Below are 20,014 nucleotides of genomic sequence, written 5' to 3' on the forward strand. Positions count from 1 at the left end.
GCCCATCTGCTCATGGGAACCCTGCTGCTTTCTGATGCTGACGCACGCTTCTCCCGGCTCAGGTTCTGGTCCTTTCCACGGTGATTTGGGAGGCCGGGGTGGTTAGTCAGGTGGTCTCAGTTTCCTCTTTTGAGCTTCAGAGCTCCGCTTTGCGAAGCGGAGGGCCCATTTCTTCAGAGTCACCAGCAGGAACGCTGACATTCAGCATTTTCCCAAGTATCTTCCGAGATCATGTGTCCCCAGAGAGGCTCCGTGAAGAAAACGCTCTGTGGTCAGTGACTTGGGAAATTTCACGTCCTGTTTTTCCCTCGTAGGGAAGCATATCCCAGAGGTGCAGACCGAAGTCTCTGAGAAGCCCTGATGAAACGCCTTTATCTCTGTTTAAACTATGCTTCCCAAATGTGTTTGGCCAGGGAAACTTTTTTTTTTTTTTTTGCCTAAAACTTATTAGTATTCCTCGGGGAGTATTTGGGAAGTATTTGCGAACAAGTGGCCTGAATTGCTTGCAGCAGAAGGTGGTTGTTTTCTCCCCCTGCGTTTGGCAGGGTGCAGAACTATGTCTTAATTCACATGTGAGGATGTGGGTCCCAGGACAGACTCCACCCAGCGTTACCGAAAAACAGGCCAACTTTCCATGAGCATCTGCGCGGGGTCAGTGCAACCCCGGGTAAGAAATGAACACACATTTCTGGCCGCTGCTGAGTTTTACCCCAAGCAGAAGTTTCCAGTTACGTGTCATTCATGCTGTTGTTTGTATTAGTCGGGATTTATTTAGACCTGGCATTAGCGAAGCGGGTTTCCGAAAGAGAGGTGATCGAACGTAAGGCAAGCTGAGTTTGTGAAACCGAGTAGGGAACTACTGAAATCTGTTAAAATGGTTGGAGTTATCCTGTTCCTATTAAAACCCACTTTGCTCAGCGCTGTGGGTCCTGCCAGGAGGCGTCCCTTCCCGACACCCTTCCTCCAGTCCTGGCCTCTGGCCTCCTCGCAGCCCTGTGCCCCTCTCTGTGCGGTGCTCTGGCTCTCTGTGCCCCCCACCAGCCAGGCGGCTCCTCGAGGGCGGGAGCCGGGCCTCACGCGCCGCTAAACCCCCAGGGGAGTCCGGGCGCTGAGGACCAGCTCAGACAGTGCGTTGAACCTGGCTGACTGCGTCTCTGAACTGCGACCTGGCGTTTGGACCCCTGGAATGTCAGAGCCAAGGAGAACCTTGAGCTCACCTCGGGCCAGCCCTCTCTGCAGAGGAAGCCCCGCAAGGCCGTGTCTCCGCTGACCCCGGTGTCTCTCCCCTGCCCTTAACCGCAGCCCAGGCCCTCCAGAGGGACGCCTGCAGCCGGGCAGAGCCCAGCCACCGCATGAGGCCGCCTCTGTGACCAGTCTAGGGATGGCACTTCCCGTGTCACAGTGAGGGTGAGAGCCGGTTGTGTCCAGTTGCCCATGCTGGGCACTGTGCCAGATGCTTAATACATACTGCGTTGCCCCATGCCCCCTTCACGCTTCGTCGCCCTGTGCCCCTGCACTTCCCATTGTACAGATCACAACTGTCATGGTCCCGTCTTCTGAGGCTCTGAGAGGCTGGGCGCTTTGCAGTCAGTACGGGGTGGACCTCAGATTCCCAAGTCAGGACTCCTGTCACCGCCGCTGGGGGGCCTTTGTCCCCAGCAAGACCACTGTGTTCCCAAAGACTTGTCTCCTGTCGAAGCTGGTGTCAGCCATGGTGACCACGCTCCCTTGAAGGCCTTCTTTCCCGGGGCCAGGTTTGCCGCTCGGTGCCCTCGCTGGGAGGCTGACATCCTTGTCACCAGCATTCTGGGTACAAAGAGAGCGCGTGCCTCCCCGTGTCCAGGGGTGACCCCAGTGCTCAGCCGCCGCCCCCTGAAATATGCCCCCGGAAGGACACACGTGCCTTCTGCGCCACGGGCAGGCCACGGGCCGCCCTCCAAAGGGTGAGGAGAGACCGTGGAGCTCAGCCAGCCTGGGGCGGAAAGTTCTTCGTCCTTCTGTCTCGAGTATCTGCCCTTCGCATCGTCCCCCCCCTTCCCACGGGCCAGGTTTTCCGGGTGCGAGCTGCCGGAACCAGTTTGGAGATGCGCTCCCACAGATGGAGCGAACGGCCCCCAAGTTGGGGGGCCTTGTAGGTATTTTGAAGGGGGGCTTGACATCGGGTGGGGGCCGCGCTTTCAGGGGGTGCAGGGCGGAGCACGGCCAGGATGGGTGGCAGGGGAGGGGCGGGCGTGGATGTGGGCAGAGGGCTGCAGAGCTGCGGCAGGAGGACGGTTGTGGGGGGGCAGCTGGGTGGAGGGGGTGTCCACAGTCAGGGGCCATTGGAGGAAGGAGCAGCCCCTGCTGGGGCGGTGGTCACGGGGCGGAGGGTCCTGGAGGCGGCCGGGTCACAGAGCCTGCCAGAGGCAGGTGGCCACGGGCTTGGGTGGCAAAGAATCATTTCTAAGGACTGAGTGGAAGGAGCTCAGTTCGAGAAGGTGAGCAGAGGCAACGGGGCCTGACGTTCGTGGGGGAAGAATACGGAGCAGGAAGTGGTGGGTGGAGGGTGACAGCCGGCCGGGGGGCAGGTCACGGCCGTGGCAGGGGGGGCTCTCGGGTGCCCAAGGCAGCAGTGCTTTGGGGAGGCAGTGAGAGCACAGCCCTAGGCAGGCACAGGGACAGACAGACTGCCGGCCATAGCCCCCTCCTGCGCCACTGGGGGTTTCGATTCTAGAAGCCAGCTAGTGGGACGTGTGCCTGTATCTGTGAACTTGTCACAACCGAGAGCTGAAAATCGCAGTGAAGTCCCCCCTGCGCGGGCGTGCGGAGGACCGGGGGTTCAGTGTTCCTGTTCTTCCCTTGGAAAACAGCCCACTGCTGTCCGTGGAAACCCCTCCCTGTCAGGGAAAGTGACAGGGACTCGGCCTCACGTGGCCGGGGGCCCGGGAGGCCTGTGGTGAGGTGGAGGCCTGGAGAGGGGTGGCCGATGTGCCCCCGACTCCCTCCTCCCGATGTCCCCGCTGCACCTCCGTGGGGCGTTAGTGTCACAGCCCCTTACCGGCCGGTGCTTTGTTTACAGGCTATGATTTATTGGAAAGAAAGCTCTCGGTCCAAGTTTATACAGAAAATACTCGTTCACAACTTGGCTTTTAGGCGAAAGAAGATGTATGTTAATTTTCATGATTCAGGGGCAGTTAATTTGGAAAAGGGGTGTTCCATCTCCGCCAGATGTTTTCGAACTAAACTCCTACCATCTCGGGTGCATTTTCCCTCAATTTGGGGATCAAAGGGTAGAGTCCTTATTTTATTTTAGTTTTTAGTGTTTTTTAGTTTTGAGAGACAGAGCATGAGCAGGGGAGGGTTAGAGAGAGAGGGAGACACAGAATTCGAAGCAGGCTCCGCTCTGAGTTATCAGCATAGCGCCCAACGCGGGGCTCGGACCCACGAACTGTGAGATCATGACCTGAGCCGAAGTCGGATGTTTAACCGACTGAGCCCCCAGGCGCCCCACGGGGTAGAGTTCTGATGTCTGGATTTAAGCACACGGCACCCATGGTCCTGGCTCTTAGGTACCGCCTAAGAAAACTTCCCAAGTGGGTGAAACCCACCATTTTAAGTATCGGACACCACGTGCTTGCCTTTTTTTTTTTATCCTGTTGTCCTTAGTTTTTAAACACCTATTGCAAAAACAGCCCATCTTCATTAAAGAAATTTAAAAAGTCTATAAAATCTTGAAAAATATAGTCAAATTCACCCACAAATCCATTTTTTTTTTTTTAAAGGTTTTAAAAGCCTACAAATAAGTCTCCCTTCGTACCCTGGTCCTATGCCTGAGAACCAACTGGGAACACCCCCGTGCTTCATCTTCTAGGTCTTTTTCTATGTAAGAAAACGGTCGGAGGTCATGTTATATATTTTACGACACAGCTCACGTTTTAACGGGTCACGGATTTCATGAATACGTTACCAAGCTGGTACATACACCACTAGTCCATTCTTTTCATTCTTTTAAGTGGCTGCATCAGATTTCGTCAGCCATTCCTCAAACGAGAGCACTGAGATCGTTTCTAGGTTAGGGCTCCGGCCGAGGGATGACCTTGTATGCGATTCTTTACCCTTGAGTGTGGGTTTCTGCAGGGAAGTCTCCGCGTTGGTAGAGTGATGACCCAAGCCCCTTTTCGTAGATACTACCAAGTTCACCTTACGAAGCTGGAGGCCAGTGTGTCCGTTTTTCCACACTCTTACCAAGAATGTTTCCATGCTCTGGTAAGTTTTGCCAGTCTGATAGGTTTGGGGGGAAAGGACATATTTTAAATTGAGTTTTCTTCATTAGCGAAGTTGAGCATCTTTCCTTGGTGCATTGACTATCTATCTGCATTTGCCTGTGAGTTGCTTGTTCATGACGTACGCCCAGTTTCCTGTCGGGGGATGTGTTTTCCTCGTTTACTTAGAGAGGGTCTTTATAACATTATAAATATTAATCCTCTGTTTATTGTACGTTGCAGATATTTTCTTCTAGCCTGATGTTTAGCTTCCGATTTATTGTTTTTCACGCACAGAATGGATGAGGCACACAGAACGTACTCTCATCTCTCTCTGCTGATTCGGAGCTCTTATGACAGAGTTCTAGTGCTGGACAGGAATTCACGTGACAATTCAAAGATGTCCTCAGGGCTTCTCAGCCCACTGCTGCCTCCCCTGTGGCTGTTGTTTTATTGGCGGTTTGTTTCGGTGGTTGTTTCCTTTTACACTCCATAGGATCCACTGTCCTCAAATCCACCTGCCGGTGGCTGACGCTTGTTCCCTTGCATGTGCCTGTTTTCATCCTGTCCCCATCTGGGGACACAAATTGCTGTTTGTCATCCTTCATGGTCGAGGCAATCAAACAGCCCAACTTGCTGGTATCCCAGGTGAGAGGAAATCAAATAGGCTGTGAGTTGGGGACTGGCAGCCTTTCCTGAGAGCAGAGCGCATAGACTATACCGAATGGTCTTTGGAACATCCGTGAGGGGAGCGGGGAAACGTTCTGGTTGCCGAGATGATAACGGGTACTTCCCAGATGGATGAGGTGCTTTTGCAGGCTTCCGCCTTGCATGAGGGACCCCCTGTCGCCTGGGGGCACAGGGCCTGGACGTGTGTGTAACCGTGCCAGACTTCCGTGGCACCATGCCGCACCCTCCCCCCAGCGCCATTCCAGACCCTTCCGTCCGCGGTGCCCACCAGTCCCGCCACTGACCCACCCAATTCTCACAGACCCTTGTCCCTAAAGCCTCCCCCAGCGTCCCGCCAACAACTTCCAAGCCACTTTATTTGTGTCGTGTTGTCCTTGTTATGACAGCTTGTTCGCATCTGCTTTCCCCGCGTACGTGCTGCTCCTGGAGAGCAGGGGCCACATCACGCGCATTTCTGTGTTATTTAAGCTGCAGAGCACGGGGCTTCGGACACGGCGGGAAGCCTGGTGAATGTTTGGTGCCTGAATCTCTCTCTGCATCTCCCAGTTACACACCCCGCAGTTTCTATCCAGGAGGTACCCAGATTTACCGCTGTCACTATTCAAAATCTTTAATCAGTGCTACTGAAAGAATTTATGCAACTTTACAATAAAACACTAAGTACGAAAACAGCAACGGCAGATAGGTTTTATTTGAAAGCCCACTTAAAAAAAATTTTTTTTAATGTTTATTATTTTTGAGACAGAGACAGAGCATGAGCAGGGGAGAGAGAGAGAGAGAGGGAGACACAGAATCCGAAGCAGCTCCAGGCTCTGAGCTGTCAGCACAGAGCCCGACGCGGGGCTCGTACTCACGACCCGTGAGATCATGACCTGATCCGAAGTCGGACACCCAACCGACTGAGCCACCCAGGTGCCCCATTAGCGCATGTGACTCTTGATCTCAGGGTTGTGGGTTCGAGCCCCACGTTGGGTGTAGAGATTACTTAAAAATAAAATCTTAAAAAAATAAAGCTGTGACTCGAAATGCTTTTATTATCAAATGTGGGAAAACTAGGAATTTCACTTATGAAAATAGAATTTATTTAACCTGTGAACAAGGAAAAGATAACAAATTACCATGAGCTAAGTAAGAAGATGGAAGTAATGAAATAAAAATGAAAAAAATTAAATCTGAAAACAGAACTATTGTCTTATTGATAAACAGGTCTTTGTGAAGATGTGTAGAAGAGAAAAACTCTGAAAGCCTAATTCTAGTTTTATAAAAAGAATGGAAATAAATTGATGTTAAGAATGGCGAAATGTATCAGAAAAAGGTTAAAACTTATAAACATATAGCATGTGTGATTTAGATTGATGCATGTTAAAATCTTTAGGAAGAAAGCTAATTTCTGGAAAAATATATAACTAAATTTGAATTAAGAAGGGAGAAAAGATCAAAGCCAGGCAAGACATTGAAAAAACTGACAAAGAATTGCTCCCTAAATGGTACCAGGCCTGGAGGTTTTATGGGCAAATTATTAAACACTTCCAGAGTATAGGAAGAGATAGAAAGTGCACTGCTTGCTTTGTTTTTTAAAGTTAGCACGACTTTGATACAAAACTGGTAAGGGCATATTAAAAAAAAAAATGTACGAATGCAATTTCATTTGTAAATATAAGACACTAAATACAAGGGTCAGCAAATCAAATGCATGATTGCAAGGTTGCTTGAGTGGTTTAACATTAGAAAATCTGTTCATGTCATTAATTATCCAGAAGACAAAAGCTGTATGACAGAAATTCATTTCAGTTAGCAAATATTAAAAATAGATATCTTTAGAAACTAATGAAAGAACCATATTTCCTTAACATGGACGAAACGGTCGTCAACACCTTACGGGATGCGGAAGCATCCCCAGTGAAGGGTCCGGGGCCTTCACTGCAGGGACCAGTGCTCCCCGGCCCCCTCACACAGCATTGCTGTGAGACCCCCACCCCCAGCAATCACGTGAGAAGAGGAAAGAAGGCACAATTACTGCTTGAAAGGAAGGAAAGAAAGAAAAGTAAGATGAAATTAACATCACTTGCAGAGGATGTGATGATCTCCCAGAAAAACCAAATCTAACCTACGGAAAATGTTTTAGGAGATTGAGTACAGAGCCACTTAGGAAATTCTAGAAAAAAAAAAATCAGTACCAGTTAGAAAAATACAATATGAAAAATACCCATTTATGAAGATAGCGACATTACAGCACACATGTTAAAAATATTAACATGACCTGTGTAAGAGTACTGAGACACCTGGGGGGCTCAGTCAGTTAAGTGTCTGACTTCAGCTGAGATCATGACCTCGCAGTTTGTGGGTTCAAGCCCCGCATTGGGCTCTGCACTGACAGAACAGGCCTTCTTGGGATTCTCTCTCTCCTTCTCTGTCCCTCCCCTCTTTCTCTCTCAAAATAAATAAAAATAAACATTAAAAAAAGAAATGCGTAGGATTAAACTACCAAATAATACTGAGGGACACAAATGACCTAGCTAAGTAGAACATCCTGCATAGTCTTTGAGACAAAGGTTTAGCATTATAAAGATTTCAGTTAGTTCCAAACCAGTGTAGAGATTTGATACAGTTCCAATAGTTGCCCCATTGAGATTCCTTGTAAATGAAAATTAATTCTCAAATTCATACAGGCCAATAAATATTAAAATAGCTAATAAAATCTCAATACACTGCTGGGGAGTAATTTCTGTACCAAATATGAAAATATGTGTGTTAAAACCTGAATAGTTAAAATGTGCCACGAAAGTACAAATCAAGTTATTGAAGAAAAAGACCCAAAAGAGACCCAAGTATTTTTAGAAATGGGCTATGTGATGAGGGGAAGCATTTCGGCTAGTGGAAAAAGGAAAAAATTGGTCAGTACATAGTTTGAGGACAACTGACTAATCATTTGGAAAAACATGATGTCAAGCATATCAAAAATAAGTTTCAGATTTATTAAAGACAAAATACGAAATTTGAAAGTACTCTATGAAAATATAGGTAAATATTTTCCATAACCTTAGGGTAGAGGTCATTTCAAAAATTTTGTTTTAATGTTTATTTATTTTGGGGAGACAGAGAGAGCACGAGCAGGGGAGGAGCAGAAAGAGAGGGAGACACAGAACCAAAGCAGGCTCCAGGCTCCCAGCTGTCAGCACAGAGCCCGACGTGGGGCTCGAACCCACGAACCGTGAGATCGTGACCTGAGCTGAAGTCTGATGCTCAACCGACTGAGCCACCCAGGCGCCCCTGGTAGGGGTCATTTCAGAGAATGAACCCCAAAGGCCAAAATTACAGGGTAAAGACTGACCGTTCTGATCATCTATTCTTTAATGATATTCTGTGCAAACAGTAAGAAAATACTTTTGGGGTGCCTGGGTGGCTCAGTCGGTTAAGCGTCTGACTTCATTTCAGGTCATGATCTCACGGTTCGTGGGTTCGAGCCCTGCATCAGGCCCTGTGCTGACAGCTCAGAGCCTGGAGCCTGCTTCGGATTCTGTGTCCCCCTCTCTCTCTGCCCCTCCCCCACTCATGCTCTGTCTCTCTCAAAAATAAATATAAACATTAAATAAAAAAAACAAAGCCAGAGGGGTCTAAAAAGTGACATTTTCAGGATGTCCAGAGGACAGTGTGCATTTCTCTAAACCCAAAACGAGATATTCCTTTTCCTTTAGAAATGACCCTGCAATTCTCAATTTAACTTCTTGATCTTCTGGGGCCATACACTGAATCAATCATTTCTGCAAGGCGTCAGATTTTTCCTAATTAGAGAAGAAGGATCAACACTAAATGCTAAGAAGGAAGCAGGACCATCTTCTTCCTCTGCAGAGAATCTCGAAAGCCTTCAGACCAACAACCTAACCAGACAAGTGGAGACTCCAGGATCTGAATTGGAGCCATAGGTGGGATATTTCCCATGTGCATTTACTTAACAGAATGGACTTAATCATTAAAATAGAGTTAGTCAAGGGGCATCTGGGTGGCTCAGTAGGTTCAGCGTCCGACTTCGGCTCAGGTCATGATTTCACAGCTCATGGGTTTGAGCCCTGAGTCAGTCCCTGTGCTGACGGCTCGGAGCCAGGAGCCTGCTTCAGATTCTGCGTCTCCCTCTCTCTCTGCCCCTCCCCTGCTCACGCTCTGTCTCTCTCTCTCTCTCTCTCAAAAGTAAGTAAACATCAACATTTAAAAGAAAAAGAAAAAATATACTCTTTAGAAAATAAACTTAAAAAGTAACTTGTATGAGCCCTGTGTATTCTTAGCATGTAATGAGAATTTGGAAATCCGTGAAAAAAAAGAGATCCCCAAGAGCTCTTTGGTATCAAAGAGTCTGCACAGGCTGTCCCCTAAAGAACAAACGGAAAATAAATATATTTTCAAATGAAATAAAAGAACAGCAAATATAACCAATAGCGAAGTACCGTTTACGTTCTCTGGGCCAGCAGTTTCGCTTCTAGGAACTTCTATAGGAAAGAAGTCCTCGATCTGCTGGAAGCCTTTGTCTGCAAGGATGCGGGGGGCGGGGAGCATCAAGTGAGCAAAAAGCCGGACCACCAAATGGCTAAGGACCGAAGGGTTCGGGTCCGACGAATCACCGTCCGTCCGTACAAAGGGAAAACGACAAACAGATGTTTCAGCACATCGAGAGGTTTTCCCAGTGAGTTCTAAAGTTTCCAAAGCAGGTTACAAAACAGTTTGAGGGAAAAAGAAAAAAAAAAAAAAAAAGACCTTTTATTATATACACAGTAAAGGGCATAAAGACTATTCCCGTAATTATGGGTAATTTTAACGTTTATCTTTTATTTTTCTATCGTTTCTAAATATGCCCCACGAAGACAAAAGTATACCAAATTGTCACCTTTGATATTTTTTGGCTTTGGTGGGACTGTTTTTTTTTTTTTTTAATGTTTATTTATTTTTGAGAGAGAAAGCGAGACAGAGCATGAGCGGGGAAGGGGCAGAGAGAGAGGGAGACACAGAATCCGAAGCAGGTTCCAGGCTCCGAGCTGTCAGCACAGAGCCCGATGTGGGGCTCGAACCCACGAACTGCGAGATCGTGACCTGAGCCCAAGTCGGACGCTTAACCGACTGAGCCACCAGGCGCCCCTGTTTTGGTGGGACTTTTGAGTGGCTTTTTATTCCCTTCAGCTCCACCTCTTTGTGTTTCAAAATCTTTTTTTTTTATGCACCAGCTTGATTGAGATATCATGCAGACATCATAAAATTCACCCATTTAAAGCGTACAGTCTCTTGGATTTTGGTGCATTCGCGTAGTTTTGCAACTGTCCCCACCGCGAATTTGAGGATATTTTCACCACCGCGGCAAGACATTCCATACGCGATGACAGCTAGCCCCCCTGTCCCCCCAGTTCTAGGCACCCGCTTTCTAGATCCACGGGCTTCCCTATTCTGGACGCTTCCCACAGACCCGTGCCATACGTGATGCCCGTGTCTGGCTTCTTTCCCTCAGCCCGACAGTTGTCGAGGTTCACGCTACAGCGCGAGTCACGGCTTCCTCTTTGTTGTAAGATTGCATTGTCTGCATTCGCCCCCTTCCGTGTGTGCCCTCAGCAGGTGCTAGGTGTTAGGGCTGGTAACACTCGTGGGGGCCCCGTGAGGAGTGCTGTTCTGACCGACCGTTCGTGCACAAGTGCTTGTGTCATGGCTCTTGGACGTGTCCCTAGACGTGGAGCGCCGGTCCCATGGTAGCTCGGTGCTGAGCCTCGTGAGGAAGCTGCCAGACCGTTTTCCGAGGCACTGGCACCGATTCGCGTTCCAGCCGGCGGCGTGGGAGGCTCCCATCTCCCCGCAGCTTCACCAGCACTTGTCATTGCATTTTTCGAAGCCGTAGTCATCGTGCTAGGTGCGAGGTGGTTTTGACTTGCATTTCCCGAATGGCTCACGATGGGCAGCGTCGTGCCTTGTGCTCATTACTCACTCGGGCGTCTTCTTGTTTGGAGTAACCGTCAGACCCCTTGCTCGTTTTCAGTGGGGAATACGTGTCTCTCTGTTGCTGGGAACTGAGTGAAAGCCGTGCTTCGAGATCCCGTGGGACCTGAGGACGGTGCAGAAGCAACACTGGGAAAACGGAGACCATCCAGATACGCGGAGGGTAACCCGAGGATGGCCCAGGACCGCCGCGTCCGAGGTGCGTCGGAACAGAGGGCCACCCTGAAGCCGCCCCGCCTCCCGCGGGCACCCGCAGCCGCTGGGCCCCAGTCACCAGAGGGGTGGCTGCAGGTGCACCGGCGGGCAGACCCGGGCTCGTGGGGGCTGTGGCAGGGCCGCCCGGACAAGCGTTTGGTCCGCCGGCCTCGCTGCTGCCCCTTTCCTGGGGGAGCCGAGCCCAGGGTCCTGAGAGATCCTTCAGACCTAGGCCCCTAAAGAACCTGGTCCCTTCAGGAAGGTTGGCGTTGTTGAAGACTTTCCGGAAATCTCACAGACGCACCGTTGGATCCCGTTCCCTCCGCGACTTGCCCGCATTGAGACCCAAACCGTCCATGCGGCAGGTTGCACTGCACTTCTGCAAAGCCAAGGAATTATTTCAGCGTGACTTTACCTGTTTGGCCAAAAGACATTCTCCCAGGCGCGCCTGTCCGCGTGCGTCCCGGACGGTGTCTCGGGCCCGACCCACGTCCTCCTCTGCCCGTCTAGGCTGACGCCCCTTCTGACCAGGACTCGTTTCCTTTCCTTGGTTGGCATAGAACCACCAGCATGTTCTCATGCTCGCGGAGCGTGTGGGGGAGGACCTTAGACGCGGTGCGGTGAGCACAGCTTTCCTCCGCCCCACCGAGCGTGGGGCCGCCGTCTGGCATCACTTCCACTGTGTTTTATTGGTCGGAGTCGTCACAAGGGAAGCCAGCTTCAGCCCTCGGCGGAAGGGACATGGAAGAGAATTTGTGGCTATTTTTTTCCTCTGCGAAAGTTCTCCGTCAGCGCCTGTCAGACGAAGAACGGACTCTCCAACGAATTGTAGCACGTCTCGTAGACGGTGTCGGGTATCGGCCAGGGAGAGCCTGACCCTGCGGGGTCCCCCCAGAGGCTGGAACCGAAGCCACTTCCCTTCACGCCGGCCACACCACAGCGCCCTTCGCACAGGCCCCTCCGCTCCCCCCCGGCCAGTGGCGCTGTGTCCTGATCCCCACGTATGGCGGACACGCACCTGTGCCCACTGCCTTCCTTGCCCACGAGCCCACCGATTCCCAGCAGCTGGAGAGCGAGGGCAGAGAAGAGAGAAGGCGGCCGGTACCCAGGCCCCGGGCTGGGAGCTTCACGCACGTGGCCTCCTTCGGCCCTCACAACGTCCCCGCCAGGGGGGCTCGTTCGCCCCTTTCGCCTGTCGGGAACCGAGGGTCACGTTGGGTCGCTCCCGCGGACACCCCGGGCGCCCAGCCCTGGTCTCAGCCCCAGCCGCGGCAGACGGGTCCTGGGGAGCGGAGACCCGGCCCGGGCTGCCAGCGCCCCGCATCGAGGTGTGGCATCTTAGCACTTTCCGCACCAGCGGCTTCCCCGAAGCGATGGCGCCTCGCACAGTCACCAGCAGAGCCTGGAGCCTGGAGGCGCTAACCCTCGCCTGGGCTCCCCCTCTGCCACACCCCTCCCTTCCTCGCACCCTCCTCCTTGGCTTGCCTCCCACAGGAACCGTCCGCACCGAGGTCCTGGCCTCAGGCGCTGATTTGGGACAAACCTCACCAAGATGCTCACTTGGCCAGTTGCGGGAAAAACTAGGGTTGGGACCGCGTTGAGTCCGGGACACCTGAAGAACGGCGTGCGTCACACGGCCCCGGAGCCTTCGCCACTGATGGCCGAAACCGATGGAAGACGATGGGGGTGCGGGAGAGCGGGGGCTAAAGGGCGCACGGGACAACCCCACGGCCCCTGCACCTCTTACTGCGCGCGCTCAAGTGAGGCTGTGGGTCAAGGCGTGCCTGAGCAATCGGCGAGTGAAGACGTGAATCCTTGCGAGTAAGTTTTGGAACTCGTCCTCGACAGTCGGCGCCGTGCCCCTCATGAGCACCGCGGCGTGCGGCGGCCTCTCCCCGGCCGCGTGTCATGACCTCACACGGATCGGATGTGACTCGGGCCAAGATGAAGGTCCCGCGTGGCTCCGTGGCCTTCGCTTCTGTGCCAGGTTCTGTCACTGGCACATACTTCTAGAAGACCGTCCATGAAGTGAAACCCAAGAATATAGATCTTGCTACCAAGAGGGTTTAACCATCATGAGACTCAAACAAGCCTGAACTTGGGTCCCAAGAGGGTTTAACCCATCATGAGACTCAAACAAGCCTGAACTTGGGTCCCAAGAGGGTTTAACCATCATGAGACTCAAACAAGCCTGAACTTAGGTCTTTATACTTAACATATATTTCTTCTAAGCAGCATATAGTTCGAGCTTGAAAGACCTTTTCTTTTTTCTTTCTTTTTTTAGTTTTTAATGTTTATTTTTTGAGAGAGAGAGAGAGATAGCATGAGCAGGGGAGGGGCAGAGAGGGAGGGAGACACAGAATCCAAAGCAGGCTCCGAGCCGTCGACACAGAGCCGACACGGGGGCTCGAACCCATGAACCACGAGATCATGACCTGAGCCAAAGTCCGACGCTTAACCGACTGAGCCACCCAGGCGCCCTGAAAGACCTTTCCACTTGGTAAAGATTTCTAGGTAGACAGGTTTTTTTTTTCCCTCTCTCTCAATACTTTAAAATACACGCACTTGCATTGTTTCTGTCAAGAAATCGACTCTTCTAAAACGCATCTTCGTTGTCTGTAGGTCAACGTGTCCCTTTCCCCTGGATGCTTGGAAGATTTTGTCACTGGTTTTCGACGAGTGATGCTGTGTGCTGCTGAAATTGTCATAGTTCCTGTGCTTGGGGTTCGCCAGGCTTCTAGCATCTATAGATTCATACTTTGTAGTAAATTTGAAAAGTGTTTAGCCATTAGTTGTTCAAATATCCTTCCTGTCTCCCTTCTCCTTCTTTGGAGACCCCAGGTGCACATATCAGGGCACTTGAGGTTTCCGTGGCTCACGCACTGGTGTGCATTTCTCTAAAAGATCGTTTTGTTTCTAATGTGGGATCGTTTCCAGTGCTGTGCCTTTGAAGCACATCCCTCCTTTGCCATTAATACATCCAGGACACGTTTCATCTCACACATTATAGTTTCCATCTCCAGGAATTTGATTTTGGTCTTTTTAAAATATCTCCCTTGGCTCGACTTAACTATTTGAACATACGGAATGCAGTTATAAAAACAGTTTCAGTGTGTTTGCTAATTCTAAGATCCGTGTCACTTCTGGGTCTGTTCTGCCTGGTTGATCTTTTCCCTTATTTATAGGTTATATTTTCCTGGTTCGTTCCAGGCCTGGTAATTTTTTATCTGATGGTAGACATTGTGAAATTTAAGCTGCCGGCTTGGAGACTCTTAAGGCGAGAAGTTGGGGCGATCGTCGGGCACATTTGTTTTCCATACCTCACAGATGATTCTTGTTTATTGTCTCATATACAGTGTCTTGAACATCATTGTTTCTTTTTTTTTTTTAATACTTATTTTTGAGAGAGAGTGAACAGGGGAGGGGCGGAGAGGGAGAGGGAGAGAGGGGGAGAGAAAGAGAGAGAGAGAGAGAGAGAGAGAGAGAGAGAATGAATGAATCCCAAGCAGGCTCCATGCTGTCAGTGCAAAGCCCAACACGGGCCCCAAACCCACAAACTGCGAGATCATGACCTGAGCCGAAATCAAGAGGCAGACGTTTAACCGACCAAGCCACCCACGTGTCCCCAAAACCGTTGTTTCTTAGATCTGTTTGTTTCCGGCTGTTTCTTGTAGGAAGGTAAATCGGCTGGAAGTGTAAGTCGTGGGCATGCGTATTGTGGGTGGCTGTCAGCGTGACTCACACCTTGTGTGCCCCGCCTTCTGTGCCAGGGACCCATGTTCCGTAGTGTCCAGAATAAACGAAGCGAGGTCATGGCAATGTTCATACCTAGAGCATCCTGGGAAACCGTTTCCAGGGGAATGCCCCGGCCAGAAGCATATTCAGAGGAGTGACAAGGAGGAAGGGAGACTTGAGCCATTTTTGAAGGAAGAACGGTTAAATTGAAGCAAAAGGATGTTTGGCCGACTTGGGGGAACGCGTACCCTTTATCTGTCGGAAGGGCGAGTGCAGACAGGTCGAGGGCCTGCAGGTGAAAAGTCAAGAGACAGTCATTAGGTACGCGGTGACCATCCCATCTCTGGAGGCCTTGTCACGTGACCGTGGCTTCCTGCATTCAGTATGGCTGCGAGGGCTCCACCATCACGCTTGGGCTCCCCAAAAGGAGGCTCTTTTTGGGGCTTCCGCTCACGCCTCACAGGCTGCGTCCCTGACCACCGCCACCTCCAACGGGGTGGACACAGCCCCCTCTGAACAAACCTGCGTTCTGCCGGCACGGAAGGGGGAGCGGTTGTACGCGTACGCGGGACGAAGGGGGCGGGAACGTACGCGGGAGGGGGAGGGGACTATGCGTAAGCAGGAGGAAGGGGGAGGGGATGTACGTGTATACGGAAGGGGGAGGGGACGTACGCCTGCGTGGAAGGGGGAGGGGACTATGCGTAAGCAGGAGGAAGGGGGAGGGGACGTACACGTACGCGGGAGGGGGAGGGGACGTACGCCTGCGTGGAAGGGGGAGGGGACTATGCGTAAGCAGGAGGAAGGGGGAGGGGACGTACGTGTATACGGAAGGGGGAGGGGACTATGCGTAAGCAGGAGGAAGGGGGAGGGGATGTACACGTACGCGGGAGGGGGAGGGGACGTACGCCTGCGTGGAAGGGGGAGGGGACTATGCGTAAGCAGGAGGAAGGGGGAGGGGACGTACACGTACGCGGGAGGGGGAGGGGACGTACGCCTGCGTGGAAGGGGGAGGGGACTATGCGTAAGCAGGAGGAAGGGGGAGGGGATGTACGTGTATACGGAAGGGGGAGGGGACGTACACGTACGCGGGAGGGGGAGGGGACGTACGCCTGCGCGGAAGGGGGAGGGGACAGACGCGGAAGGGGGAGAGGTCACCAGCCGTCCTCTGCAGGAGAGCAGACCAGGGGAACGGGCGTTGGCAGGAGGATTTGGGGCAGGGTTGAGTCTGACGGCGGCGTGAGACGGGGGTGAATCTTCCCAGGAGGCAGGTGGAGTCAGGGCCTGGAGCTCCAGAGGCAAAGCGAGTCGGGACGGTCTCGGGTCCGGCTACTGTGTGGCTAGAAGTGGAGGCAGGGGGAGAGGATCAGCGGAGACGAGGCCGGGAGGCCCAGGCTTTGGGGGGGGGGGGTGACAGCACGTGCGGTGGCGGCTGTCAGGGCTGCTCCGTGGACCCCGGGCGTCCGGAGACCGGCTCAGAGGCGCGCAGAGTTGAGACGCTTTCCCCGGGGCACTGAGACGTGTTGGACCTTTAAACTGCGTCCGCTTTGCGCGGGTGGTGCGTCGGCAGTGGCGGGTAGACACTTGTGGAGCCTCAGCGTGCGTCAAGGCAGTGCCACCAACCCGCAGTCGTGGTCACCACACGCTTGCAGTGAAAGACAGTGTAACATTTTTTTAATGCTGGTTGCGCGTAAGCATGTCCTTGATGAGGCTGTAAAAAGCACTGACCGGATGGGACCCTGAAACGGGAAGGACGCACACAGCCACTTGTGCTGCATATCCAAGCATAGCGGTTGTGTCCGGGAGAAGCACATGTGCAGTTGTTTGAGTTGTGAGCCCAACAGGTTGCTTTTTTTATGAAACGCCATTTTTTGCTTGAAAGAATGACTGACAAACTGTGGTTTATTTAAACTTGCATATTTGGGGGGCTCAGTCAGTGAAGTGTCTGACTTCAGCTCGGATCATGATCTCTTGATTCGTGAGTTCAAGCCCCACATCAGGCTGCTTGGGATCCTCTGTCTCCCTCTTTCTGTCCACCCCCCCCGGCTTTCATGCACGCGTGCGCACACTCTCTCTCTCTCTCTCAAAACAAACGTTAAAATAAGTAAATAAATTTGTGTATTCGGCAGATATTTTTGTAAAAAATTAAAATGAACCTGTCACTTCAATGAAAATGATAGTATTTGCTGTCAGTGATACAATTAAAGCTTTCTAGTAAGAATGTGAATTTTGGGAAACTTGTGTCCACCACCATGGTCTTGACCAATACCTAGAAATGTTTCTGATGAAATACGCCATGGTATTAACTAGCAAGTCAGATTTTTAAAATATCGTGTATTCTAATGCGGCAACATTTAGATCTGTGTGATTTGATGGACCAGTATTTCCCTAGTGATGAATACATTGTGTTCCAGTCATATATCAGTAAAAGGCCCATTCAAAGTGTTAGGCCAATCTTATAATGTAACAGAATGCTGAAATACTCATTGATACAGTTTTTATTTTTACATTGCAGTTGACCTTAAAGAAACAACCACTTGTCAGGGCGCCTGGGTGGCTCAGTTGGTTAAGTGTCCGACTTCGGCTCAGGTCATGATCTCGTGGTTCGTGGGTTCGAGCCCCGTGTCGGGCTCTGTGCTGATGGCTCAGAGCCTGGAGCCTGCTTCCGATTCTGTCTCCCTCTCTCTCTCTCTCTCTGCTCCCCCCTCCCTGCTCACACTCTATGTCTCAAAAATAAATAAACGTTAAAAAAAAAACAGGAGAAACAGCCACTTGTCAAGATTTAGGAAAGCATCAAAGATTAACATCCACGATGATCTGAGAAAAACTTCTCCCTCCTCCAGCTACCTGTCTGTGTGAGGGCACATTTTCTTCACATACCTCAAGTAAAACAATATATTGTAATCGACTGTGTGCGTAACAGATGTTAGAATCCAGATGTCTCCTATGAAGGCATTCGATAGATTTTCAAGAATACCAAAGTGATTCAGGGATAACTTCTCGTTTAAGAAGGTATCTTATGTGATCGAGAAATCTCCGGCATTTCCAGTAAGATCAGAAACAAGGCAGGACTTCCCAATCTCTCTACCACTCTTCAGCGTCGTAAGAGATACCAGCCCGTTCCCTTAGATGAATCAGAGGCAACTAAGTGTGTGAAGAAGGAAAAATGACGTCTTTTAAATTCTGGGATAGTTCACCTGCAAAAGCCCAGTGGGCCAGTCACAAAGCTAACTGAAACAGTAGCACAATTCAGTGAAATGGCACACCGCGGTGCTAACATACAAAATCAATCGTCCCCGTATACGTAAATAATAAACGGAAGTCGTAACGGTAGAGCGAACCCCCTTTAAATAGCAACGGAAGACGATTAAAGACTTAGGAATAACTTTAGTAAGTGCACAGAGTACAGGTACATGTGAGGAAAATTTTAAACACCCCCCAAAGACACAAAAGCAGGCTCAAACAAATTGGAAAATGCCCCCCGTTCTTGGGGAAGATGACTCCGCATTACAAAGATGTCCGTTCTCGTGAAGTTAATTGATACATTTGATGCAGGCCAGATAAGAAAACCAGCAAGCTATTTTGTGGAGTGAAGTAAGTTGGTACTAAGCTTCATGTAAATACCTGAGAATAGCCTAGAAAACACTGAAAAAGTGTAAGAGAGGAACAGCCTTTACCAGATACTAAACCCTGCAATAACGCCTCTATAATTAAAATCACACAGGACTGATGCTTAATAGACCGCTGGCCAGTAGAACAGAAGAGAAAGCCCAGAATTAGAGCCAAAGGTGTATGGGAATTTATCGTAGGATAAAGGCAACATCTTAGATCACTGCACTGTTAATAAACGTGGATGGACAAACAGCCATTCGGACAGAGATAAGATCAGATCCCGTGGCTCACGCCCCACACGAGAATAGTTTCCAGTAGGTTAGGGATCTAAATGTGGGAAGTGAAAGCATGAAAACATCAGGGGAAAACACGGGTGAGTTTTGGTGTAGGAAATGGCTTTCCGGAACTCCATAAAAGAGCTTGCTGGTATTTTAAGAACGATGGTGGTGAAAGAAAAGATTGATGAATCTGACTCCATAAAAACTAAAGTTGTTCAGTCGCCATACGCAAAGCCAGAAGACGGCACCAACCAGGAGACCATATTCACAACAAGGACTTAATCCCTTAATATGTGACGAACTCTTGAGTATTGAGAGGCAGAAGGGCGCCTGGGAAGCTCAGTAGGTTAAGCGACCGACTTCGGCTCAGGTCATGATCTCGCCGTGCGTGAGTTCGAGCCCCGCGTCGGGCTCTGTGCTGACAGCTCGGAGCCTGGATCCCGCTTCGGATTCTGTCTCTCTCTCCCTCTCTGCCCCTCCCCTGCTTGGACTCTCTCTCTCTCTCTCTCTCTCTCTCTCTCCAAAATAAATAAACATTCAAGAGAAAATTGAGAGTCAAAGGACCAAAATCCCAGGAGGAAAATGGGGAAGAGACGGAACAGATAATTCACGGAAGGGCAGGATCCAAAACTGGTCCTCACGCGTACGTGACGGCACACTCCGCTGGCCGAGACTGGGGGGACGCAGGCCTCTCGGACACGTTGTGGGAACGCTCGTCGGCACGCCCCTCCCGGGGGAAATTTGGCAACACCCGAACCTAGGACGGCACCTGGCCTGCACCCGGCAGTCCCTGGGACGGGTGTCCTCTGGGTGAATCTACAGGCTCACTCCTTCCAGTTGCTGGAAGACGCACGAGCACAAGGTGGTTCTCTGAGGCGTTGACATTGCCCAGCGTCAGAAACACCTGCACGTTCGCACGCGGGCAAGTGGTCGATGAGCCCCGGTACCTGCGATCTGGGAATAACTAGGGCGTGCGTTCCGGGACCTGCTGTCCGGTGAGGTGAGCGAAAGCCCGGGGGTGTCTAAGGTGCGCTCCTCTTCCCGGTCCAAAGGAGAGGAGGTAAGAAAATGACGCGTGTACCTGCTCCTTTGGGTAGGAGAGAAACACAGCAGGGGTGAAGCAGAAACTTCAGAGAGCGGCTACCTGCGGGAGCGGACGGGATGGTGCGCTGGGAACGGAGCGATGCTTCTGTGGCTCTCAGAGCCGCGGTCGGCGGTGAGGGGCTGTCCCCGTACTTGTGGGGTTGCGTCCCCCAAGCTTTGGGGTGACCAGTGTGGCGGTATTTATGATAAGTTGCG

The 20,014-nt window shown here is 51.1% G+C and overlaps 1 protein-coding gene across 4 annotated transcripts in view; it reads left to right on the forward strand.

Annotated features, from left to right (window-relative positions):
- The window catches only part of ARNT2 (aryl hydrocarbon receptor nuclear translocator 2), a 148,320-nt gene that overhangs the window by 92,851 nt on the left and 35,455 nt on the right, over nucleotides 1–20,014 (forward strand). The window lies entirely within an intron of this gene.

The sequence above is a fragment of the Lynx canadensis genome, chromosome B3, assembly GCF_007474595.2.
Source record: "Lynx canadensis isolate LIC74 chromosome B3, mLynCan4.pri.v2, whole genome shotgun sequence".
Lineage (NCBI taxonomy): Eukaryota > Metazoa > Chordata > Mammalia > Carnivora > Felidae > Lynx > Lynx canadensis.